This window comes from Notolabrus celidotus, chromosome 20 (genome assembly GCF_009762535.1).
Source record: "Notolabrus celidotus isolate fNotCel1 chromosome 20, fNotCel1.pri, whole genome shotgun sequence".
Classification (NCBI taxonomy): domain Eukaryota; kingdom Metazoa; phylum Chordata; class Actinopteri; order Labriformes; family Labridae; genus Notolabrus; species Notolabrus celidotus.
In genome coordinates this window covers 15,191,675-15,201,289 of record NC_048291.1, presented here as the reverse complement: position 1 = coordinate 15,201,289, position 9,615 = coordinate 15,191,675, and positions in this window count along the sequence as shown.

Below are 9,615 nucleotides of genomic sequence, written 5' to 3'. Positions count from 1 at the left end.
TGGAGAGTTTATATCAGGAATAAGATGCCAAGCTGCAGGCTCATAACAAACACATCTCTTGGGAAAACTAAGCCCAGGTGTTTCATATCGCCCAAAGGTGCTGAGTTATTCCTCTTTTCTTCCAAACACAGTTACAGCTGAAAAACTGTATGAGAGGTACCACTAGGAAACAGAAGGTGTAACAATAAGGATGGTGTGAATATCTTCATTTTGTTTAACATACATGGATATGACCTGTAATGTCATTTTTGTGTCTTTACAGCAGGGACAAACTTGACTTCACTGAAGTAGTCAACAGGGGGACGACTTAATTGCATTTCCCACTGAACTCATCTCTAACGGTCACCTTTCTCGGGGATACACGGTGGGCTGGCCTGCTGTTTGACTGTTTCTTTGCTGCTTGTGAAACCCACCTGTCATCATGCAGACCTCCTCACTCCGCCGCCAAATGAAAAACATGGTCAACAACTACACAGAGGCTGAGATTAAAGTCCGAGAGGCCACCTCCAATGATCCCTGGGGTCCTCCCAGCTCGCTCATGTCTGAAATCGCAGACCTGACCTTTAACGTTGTGGCCTTCACCGAGGTTATGGGCATGATCTGGAAGCGTCCTCAATGACCACGGTAAAAAACTGGCGGCATGTTTATAAGGCGATGACCCTGCTGGACTACCTGATCAAATCAGGCTCTGAGCGGGTGGCCAAGGAGTGTCGGGAGAACATATACACCATCCAGACTCTGATAGATTTCCAATACATAGATCGAGACGGGCGTGACCAGGGTGTCAACGTCAGAGAGAAGGCAAAACAGCTGGTTTCTTTGCTTAAAGACGAGGAAAAGCTTAAGACGGATAGGAGTCAGGCACTGAAGACCAAGACACGCATGGCAGGTGTCCCCAAGTGGGTTAGGCTCTGAATCTCTGCCTCCTCCATACCCGGGGCGTCGCACCAGCCAGCCCAGCCTCAGCGAGTGTATATGGGGAGGGCAGGTGTAGAGACTCACCATCCTCCTTCACTGTAAGTAGCAGGGAAATCTATTGCTCCTTTATTCAATGTGATGCAGCTTTGTTGATAAGCACAAGTTCCTCAAAGATGACTTTCCAATGTTGCCTGCATATTTCTTTGGCATGTGATTAGTCGATTGTCAGGAATGTGCACATGACAGTCCATGTGTGTGTCAGATAATTTCAAATCTCTGATCTTGTGGATGATAAATGTAAGTGAATACAGCATTCCTGCACTTCTCACCAAAGATATTTCATGTGATGACAGAAAAGAGATTGATGGAGAAGATGTCAGTTAAAAATGTTACTTTCCTCCTTATTTTTTTTATATTGTTCTATGATTTCTCGTGCTGGTACAGCATTTACACCTCGATAAGTATAAATCATTGAATAAGGTTTCTGGTCTAGTGTTTCAATTTTGCTCTGACATCTGCATTCCTCTCATTCTCCTGTTTACAGTCACGTCCAGCTAAACTGGATTTACAAAAGAGAGGAGGCCCTGTGTGTGTGTGCTTGTCTCGAATGTGAAAGGATACCATGTTTACTTGTGCTGATACTACCTGTTTCGCAATTGCACTGCTCTTACCCAGGTGGCTAGGACATCTGATAACTTTGACACATTCAAACCTGGCTGATATTGTGGAAAGCATCAAGTAGCTGTATGTGGCACTTGTAATGTGGTTTGTCTGGGGTGGTGTGTCATAATTGTGGTTTTTGCGTGGTGTGTGCAACAGCCACTTTGTGAGACTTTGATGTTTCAGTCCTGTTTTACGGTATAAAGACAGACATCTGACTGTTTTATTACCACTAATTTATCAAAAGGCTTTTATCTTCCGTACATTTTTCCACTTGAAACACTTTCTCACACGCTTTTTTGGGGCAGAATGTGTGCCAGAGAAACGTGGCAAACACAGCTCCTGCCTCCAAGCTCTGGTGGTGTGGTAAGCTCTGCTACAATAAGCGCATCATTTTGCTATAATGAAAGCAAAACCATATTCATCTGATAACAACCACAAAATGCTGAGTGTAAAGCCTTAGTTTCTCAGACACAGGCTGGCTTTCATTCTGAATGAGTGTGACTGTTTCACACTCTGTCGGTTGTAGTGAGGAATTTCAATCACTCGCTCTTTAAGCAGGATGGAATGCATTGCACATTTTTTTTGCATTTTCTATGTGTGAGAAAAATATTCATGTGCGCCTAGTGGTGTAAAAAATATTTTTTTTGTCAACACATGAGTTCCTTGTCCTGCTGAGTTGATTTGAAAGATGAAAAGGTGGTCTCCTGGAGATCCAGGGACGCTGGCACTTCATTTGGACTAAATGCTGATGGAAGGCAGGACCTGGCAGCCAATTGCCAGGAAGCATTCCAGCTCAGGCAGGCAATATTTAGGGGCTACACAGTAGAAATGATAGCTTTGACTTTGCAAACATGTGACCAGCAGCCCTTCTTTGGCCACATGAACCACAGCCTGTGACCCCAATATCCCTCTTGAGTGCTGAAGCCTACCAAGATGATTCAGGGTAATAAGATGGGCCCCCACTCCAACACATCCATTCCTCTCCCCCCTCCACCACCCTAACTCTCCACACAGGCATACCATTGTTCTCAGTGCAGGCAGACCGTGGCAAGCAATGCCAGCAAAGGCCCTTCATAACGTGCCATGGAAAAAAAAAATAACATGCGAAACATGGCCAGCTCTGTCTGACCTTAAAAATCTGCCTCAAGTGTTTTCTACCTTGGTTTCACATCTTCTTCAGCCTACATCTCCATCAATCAATGTGTGTGTCAACATTTTCACACCACCTGCATCTTGCTACAACACCCAATCCCATCTGTCCCCGTAGCCTCCACTTCTTCACCTCGATTTGCCCCGGACATGGAGCAAGCTCGGCCCTCCAACAGTGGAGAAGAAGAGCTGCAGCTGCAGCTGGCCCTGGTCTAGGAGCCGAGAAGAAAGTGAAAGGTACCTCTAGCTAAGATAACACACACAGGCACCTCTCAGACCTCTCATCCCCAGAGCAACATGCGCCAGACAGAAGAGGCTTCATAGCTGCCCTGCTGCTGACATATTTTGTTGTTAGGCTGTTATAAAACATTTAATGGCTCCCACTTCCAAGCTCGATCACTGACTGTTTATGGCGGTGAAAGAAATTCTACTGCCTGTGTCTGCTAGGCTACCATTACCCCAGAGCCTATAACTGAAAGTGATATTATCAACTCTGTTTGTGATGTGGTCATTAATGGCACTTTGGACCAATCAGTGTCCAAAGAGAGCTTTCTCACTGAAGAGTGAGGAGACTGTGGGTGAAAGAGTGAGAAGCCAGACAGGATGTGTGCATTGATCCACTCCTAAGCATCCACAGCACGCCCTCGTCTCCATAGCAAGGGCAGCTGTGCCCTCTTTGACTGCTGCTCGACTACTGTCGTGATAAATTAAAATGCCCTGCAGCTTCTGCAATCAAACCAATCAGGTGTGACATCAATGATCAAATTGAAATCTATACATTGATCTCTGTTAAACCCTCCTCTAAACCACATCAGATCATCACATTTATTTAAACATTTGTGAAGAAATTTGTGATTATACTTTTCCTTTGATCGGACTTACTCCTAATCCTTCTTGCTTGACCCTAGCCGCCTCCTACAGTGGATATTGATGAACACACCCAGCTCCAGATGGCTATGTCACTCAGCAAGGAGGAGGCCCAGAAGGTACAAGTATGCTGGGTTCAGGGAGGACACCTTCATTGCATCCTTTGCCCTAAAGTACATCTCCTGTTGCTCTATACACTGAAACCAACTTTCACAGCCAAGTCTGGGCCTTTCTGAGAAACAGCTGCATGTTCAGTACTAATCACTTTCCTCCCTCACCCCCAAACAGCCTAAGGACATGTAACTTTCTTCAGTGACTAATCAAATGAGGCTTCATGTTCCTTTTTCACTAACCAGTAGATTTCTCTTCCTCTAGCATTATGTATCCACATCAAACACCCACCTCCTCTGGTGTGGCGTCAGGGAACGGCAACAAGTTTAATTCCCTTACTTCAACTTGGCCCAGCTTTAGTATTGCATGCGATGTACTATGAGGATACTCCAGCAGTTTTTCCACTTTTGTTGACCAAATACTGATTGCGGTTCCCTCCCTGGTTAACATCCTCACAGCCAGTACAACATGTTCCTCCAACAATGGATATGGATGAGGACACCCAGCTCCAGTTAGCCCTGAGCCTGAGCAAGGAGGAGCACCAGCAGGTAGGCGCCTATGGGGTCACTGGGAGTTTGGGCAAGGATATATTTTCTGCCAGCTGCAGTGTACTAGGAACACATATTTTAAAACTTAACTGAATGATAATGGCATCACACATACTGTCTACATTATTTGACCTTTTCTATGCATGTATCGTAAAAAACACTTGTGGCCTGATAGAACCATGTTAATGGGTTCTAGTAGAATTGGGCCAGAGTTACTGAAGCTCTAAAGCTTGCTTTGCTCATATGATGCATACTTAACTTCAAGCATTGACTCTTTACATATATGGATGACACATCTCTACCGTCTCCTGTTGTACAAAAGTGAAGCCAAAACCCCCCTTGTAACAAGCGTAGCGCCAGAGTCGACTCAGCCAGGATCAGCTACTGGAGTCATTGTATTGATATCTTGCCCTTTACATTCATAAACACACATTTAACTCACCAAGAACAAAGATCCCGTTGAGACAGTTAACAGCACAACAGATTCTTGTCTTGGTTTGAAGCAGGCCCACAGTGGTGGACTCCTCAACGACTGTATTGTTAGTGTTTGTTTTGTCTCCTCTTGTTGGTTCTCCTTTACACTGCTAAAACTGCTAATCTGGGTCTGTCAGTTGTGCTAAACCCTTTTTTGCTGTGCCAATTAACTCATTCAAACTAATCTTCTCAGAAAATGATCACTTTGCATAAATTAGCATGATGTGAACAAGCTTTATCCACAGAAATTCTGTTTGAGAAAAAATATTTGACAATTAGTTTGATTTTAAAGTTTGGCTCATGTCCTCATTGACATGGAGGAAGGGGCTGTATTACCTATAGTATACTGCAGTAAGAGGAGCTGTTCATGTTTTGGCTTCATTTGTGAAGCGCTGTCATGAGCGACGTTTTTCATCCAACTTTATCCAGACTTTTTTTCCTGCCAGCCCCTTGGGGAAGTTTCTACAAGTCAGGATGAGAGTGCGAAAATGCAGCAGGATTATATCATAACTCCAGATTCTATTGCTTCATCCCCAAGCATAAATACGTATTGCCATTGCAGCAGGACTACCCACTGTCATCATCATCATCATCATCATCAACCTTTATCTAAGCCTTGAAAATCTTTGAGGGTCTCCTTCATTTTTATTGATGTCAAGATACAACTAAAACAAATGAACCAAAAAGAGTCATGCTCAATTGAAACAAACACACACTGAGAAGGAGTGCTCTGAAATAAGTGATTTGAAAAGTCCAGGAGAGACCAGAGTGTTGAGTCTGTTGTGAATAGTTCCACATATTTTGATCTCAAAACTAAAGGCAGATTTTCTAAGTTCAGAGTAATCTTGTGGCACTTGAAGCAGGGAATAGGAACAAGTACTTGAGATAGGTGGAACATCCGGAAAGGATCTATATATTAAAACATGTAAGTGTGTATCCTCTGTGCTATAAAAGACAAGCTGACTTTGTTATATAGAATACAATGATGAGTGTATAGGGATATCCGGCTATAACTAAGAACAGAGTGATTGACTGAGTCCAATGATTTGAGGGTGGAAACAGAAGCATGTCTGTAGATATATTCATCATAATCTAGGATTGAAAGAAAGACTGCTGACACTACAGACCCATTAAGAGGAAGGTTTGAGCTGTTTTTGTATGATAATATCAGAGTTCTGCTGAAGTTTGAATGTAAATAATGAGATACTTATACACTGGGACTCTTTCAATATGACTCCCATCTAGAGTGGATAGCTAAATAGTTAATGGACTGTGTTTACATAGCGCTTACTCTCATCTTCTGACCACTCAAAGCACTTTTACATTACATATCACATTCACCAATTCCACTGCATTCATACACTGAGGCAGAGGCTGCTAAGAAGAAGCTTCTCCACATGTTGAATTGTCTTGCCTAAGGACACTAAGGCATGTGGACAGTGTGACCGGGATTGATCCTTCTGACTGAGAGAAGACCAACTAAATGACTGAGCCACTGTACAGCCTGTACAGCTACTGTAAGCGACATTAAGGTCCATTCTAGATCTAAGAGCATCACATTGCATCTGTGAGCTGTCACACAAGTATAAACCATGATCTTGGTAGCCAATGACAAAAGCACCCCAATGTGTACATAATATTTGTGTATGCTAACATATTTTATACTGAAGTTATTTTACTGTAACACCACTAATTTGTCGAGCTCAGCCTTTTCTGATGTTCAAACGAGCCAAGAACTATGATCCAATGAGCAAAAATTGTAACCCAAATATGATGCAGAGAATGTTATGGCCTAGGAAACACTGTACAGAATTTTGGCTGACTCAGATATTCAATCTATATTTATTCAAGCAAAGTATTAGACTGAATAAATGCAGTAGAGCGAGGTAGCAGCTGTGGCTCACAGTATCAGTGGTCCATAAAAATTTGCACTTTATTGCAAAACTCTGACTCTACATAATCTTAATACCAGCCAGGGGTCCTAAAATCTGCCATAACATGCAAAAGGGCAACACAGGAGTTATAACTTTGATTTAAGTAATGTAGTGTATTCCTGTCCTAACCTCATTGATCTTCATTGTAGAGAATCTGTGCGTATAGTTACTTTCTCTTTATGATAATCACAGACTGCCGATTACACCCTCTGCTCTCTTGCCTTTCTTTGTTTCATCATACCTTTTTACTTCACCTGTCTTCCCCTGCTTCACATTCACTTTGCGTTTTCCTGTATGCTGCACAAAAGATCTGCTCTGTCAGTGATGCTCTGCTCTCTTCATCCTTTGTCTGACACACTCTCTGGTTCGTGCCCAGTGCACTTGCCTATCTCTGGGCCTATGCTGCCTGGGAAAATCACCAGCTTGCATTTGTGTTAGTGTGTGGAGCTGAGTCATAATAAAGTATGACGGGACATATGTGATATTTGCTGGAAGCTGTCATGCCTACAGGCGGCCATGTGTCTTTATCTGTTGACAGGATCACTAAGTCGCCAAGGAGACAGTCATGCTTCTGAAGCTCTGGAGGCGAGCAAAACGTGAGATGGATAATAAAGGGCGGGGTATGTCAAATAGTTGGGTATGAATATCTTAATGGGGATGATGAAATAAAGCTCCACATTATATTTTACATTTAGTCAGTCATACTTTGAGAAGTACTCATACCGAAAAGCATACTTGAAAATCGTAAACCAGAGAACTATGTGTAGGGGCTGAAGCAATATCCTGAACTTACACAGATGTTGTTTGGCTTATTTTATCAGACCGCCTTCATGGACCTAGTAGATGTTTTTTGCAGTACCTTCAGATCAGCCTCCAGATGGCCACAGGTGGTATAACACCTCTCACCGGGCAGCTGCCCGTCTGAGGGGACAGATCCCTGGGATTCACTTTGGTAAGCCTTGTGTTTGCTTACAATGACCTAAACAGGTTTTTATTTTGTAGCCTGATTAATTTCAGACTTCCTTTGTTCTCTAAAAATAAATGTTAAGTATGTACTGAAGTTATCTGAAAAACTTGCCAAATAGTAAGCACTGCCCTCTTCCACTCACCTCCATGCTATTGAAGAAGGTAGCACCCAGAGAGGATCCTCCCTGGATGGCACCGACCACCTTCCAACAGCCCTCCCCCAACCATGGGAGCCGCCAGCCGACCCCTGGGATGGCCCGCAGAACACCAACCCTCATGCTGCAGACCGAGTGTGGGCTTTCCCTGGTACACAGGTCATCCTTGGATTGTACACATACACTCCACAAGTCAAAACAGTAGGAGAAGCCACATTCATATTTGATACAAATCACTTGATTGAGTTAAATGGAGTTGTATGTTTTAGACTGCCTCGGGAGTTGATCAGTTCTCAGCCCCATCAGACAGACCGGCGCTCAGAGGAGCTGCCAGAGAACCCTCTCCTAGAACAGGAAGCCCTCAGGTAACAATACAGTTCTATGCCTTTGTGGTGTCGACAGCCGTGACCTGAGGCATTATGTTTTCAGTTTGTGCATCCTTCTGTCCGATCGTCCAGTTGTTGAGAATGCAGTGTCCTCGGAAACCAGGAGGTGAATAACTTAAAGTCAGGCAGAATCAAGTCAGAACAAAAATGTCAAATATCCACTTTACTGTGATACCATTTTTTTCTGGGGAAATATTTTTGTCCATTATTCTCATCCACGTGGCCAAAACATCCATAAACTCAGCAATAAACTGATTCGAGTTTTTTTTCTGCCTGAGAAAACAACATCAGCAGTCGATTACTGGAAAATGTCCTCTTGCCCTTCCCTTGTGTACCTGTTCAACCTGCTAGCATAAGATCGTCTCCCTACAATCACAAACTCTGCAGAGAAACACAAAGAGTGAGAAAGTGATGCTCGCCCTCGGAAAACATCCCTCCTGTATTGAATTGTAGCACAATCTCTCTTGCGTGATATAGGCCTACCTCGCGCTGTTTTTCTATTAATGGGTGTAGTAAGTTCACCATCATTCTGTGGGAAACATAAAGCTGGATGTGAATCGCACTATCACAGGTTGGAGGGAACATAAAACTATGAGGCTGGGATCCCACTTTGTTCTCGAACCATGTGTCTGTGGGTCTGTGTTAGATGGAGATCTCTTCGATGAGCCATGGATGGGGGTCAGGTGAAATGTGAATGGGCGAGGGGGAGGGCAGTCCTGAGCTCTTTGACCTGTCACGTCTCGGAGAAAGCCTGGCTGCCCCCAGCCCTCGAGCATGTCGGACACCTGAGGCCTTCCCTGGGCCCCACAGGGGCTTCTTTGGTGAACCTGGACACCTTGATCCCAACAATCCTCCAGCGAAGAACCAGAACCCTTTTCTATCAGTATTTATTACACACCGATCAAACATAACATTACGACCACTGACAGGTGAAGTAAATAGCACTGATTCTGTTTTCAACAGTGGCACATATAAGTGGGTGGGAATATGTTAAGAAGCGAGTGAACATTGTCTTCAAGGATGCAAGGATGTGAGCGACTTTTTGACAAGGGCCAATCTGTGATGGCTAGATGACTGGGTCAGAGCATTTGACAGGGTTGGGGCTGTTTTGGTCCAGACCTGAGGGAAGGGGAGCTTACACAATATTAGGCAGGTGTTCATGATGTTATGGCTGGTTTATCATTGGTTGTAGATGCAGATTTTATTTTGTTTTAGGGCACTTCTGTAAGTTAAATAAGTTACTATTTTTGCATTATGTAGCCCATTAATTTCAAATGATCTGTGGATAGGAGCCAGCAATACACTGTAGTGAGCTGGAGAGTTTTTAGAACAGTCACGACTTGCAACTGCAGTGTAATTCAAAATCATAAGCACACACAAAGAAGTTACATTATTTATCCTGTCTCAGAAATTATGAATCTGAAATGACCTTTTAATGCAAACT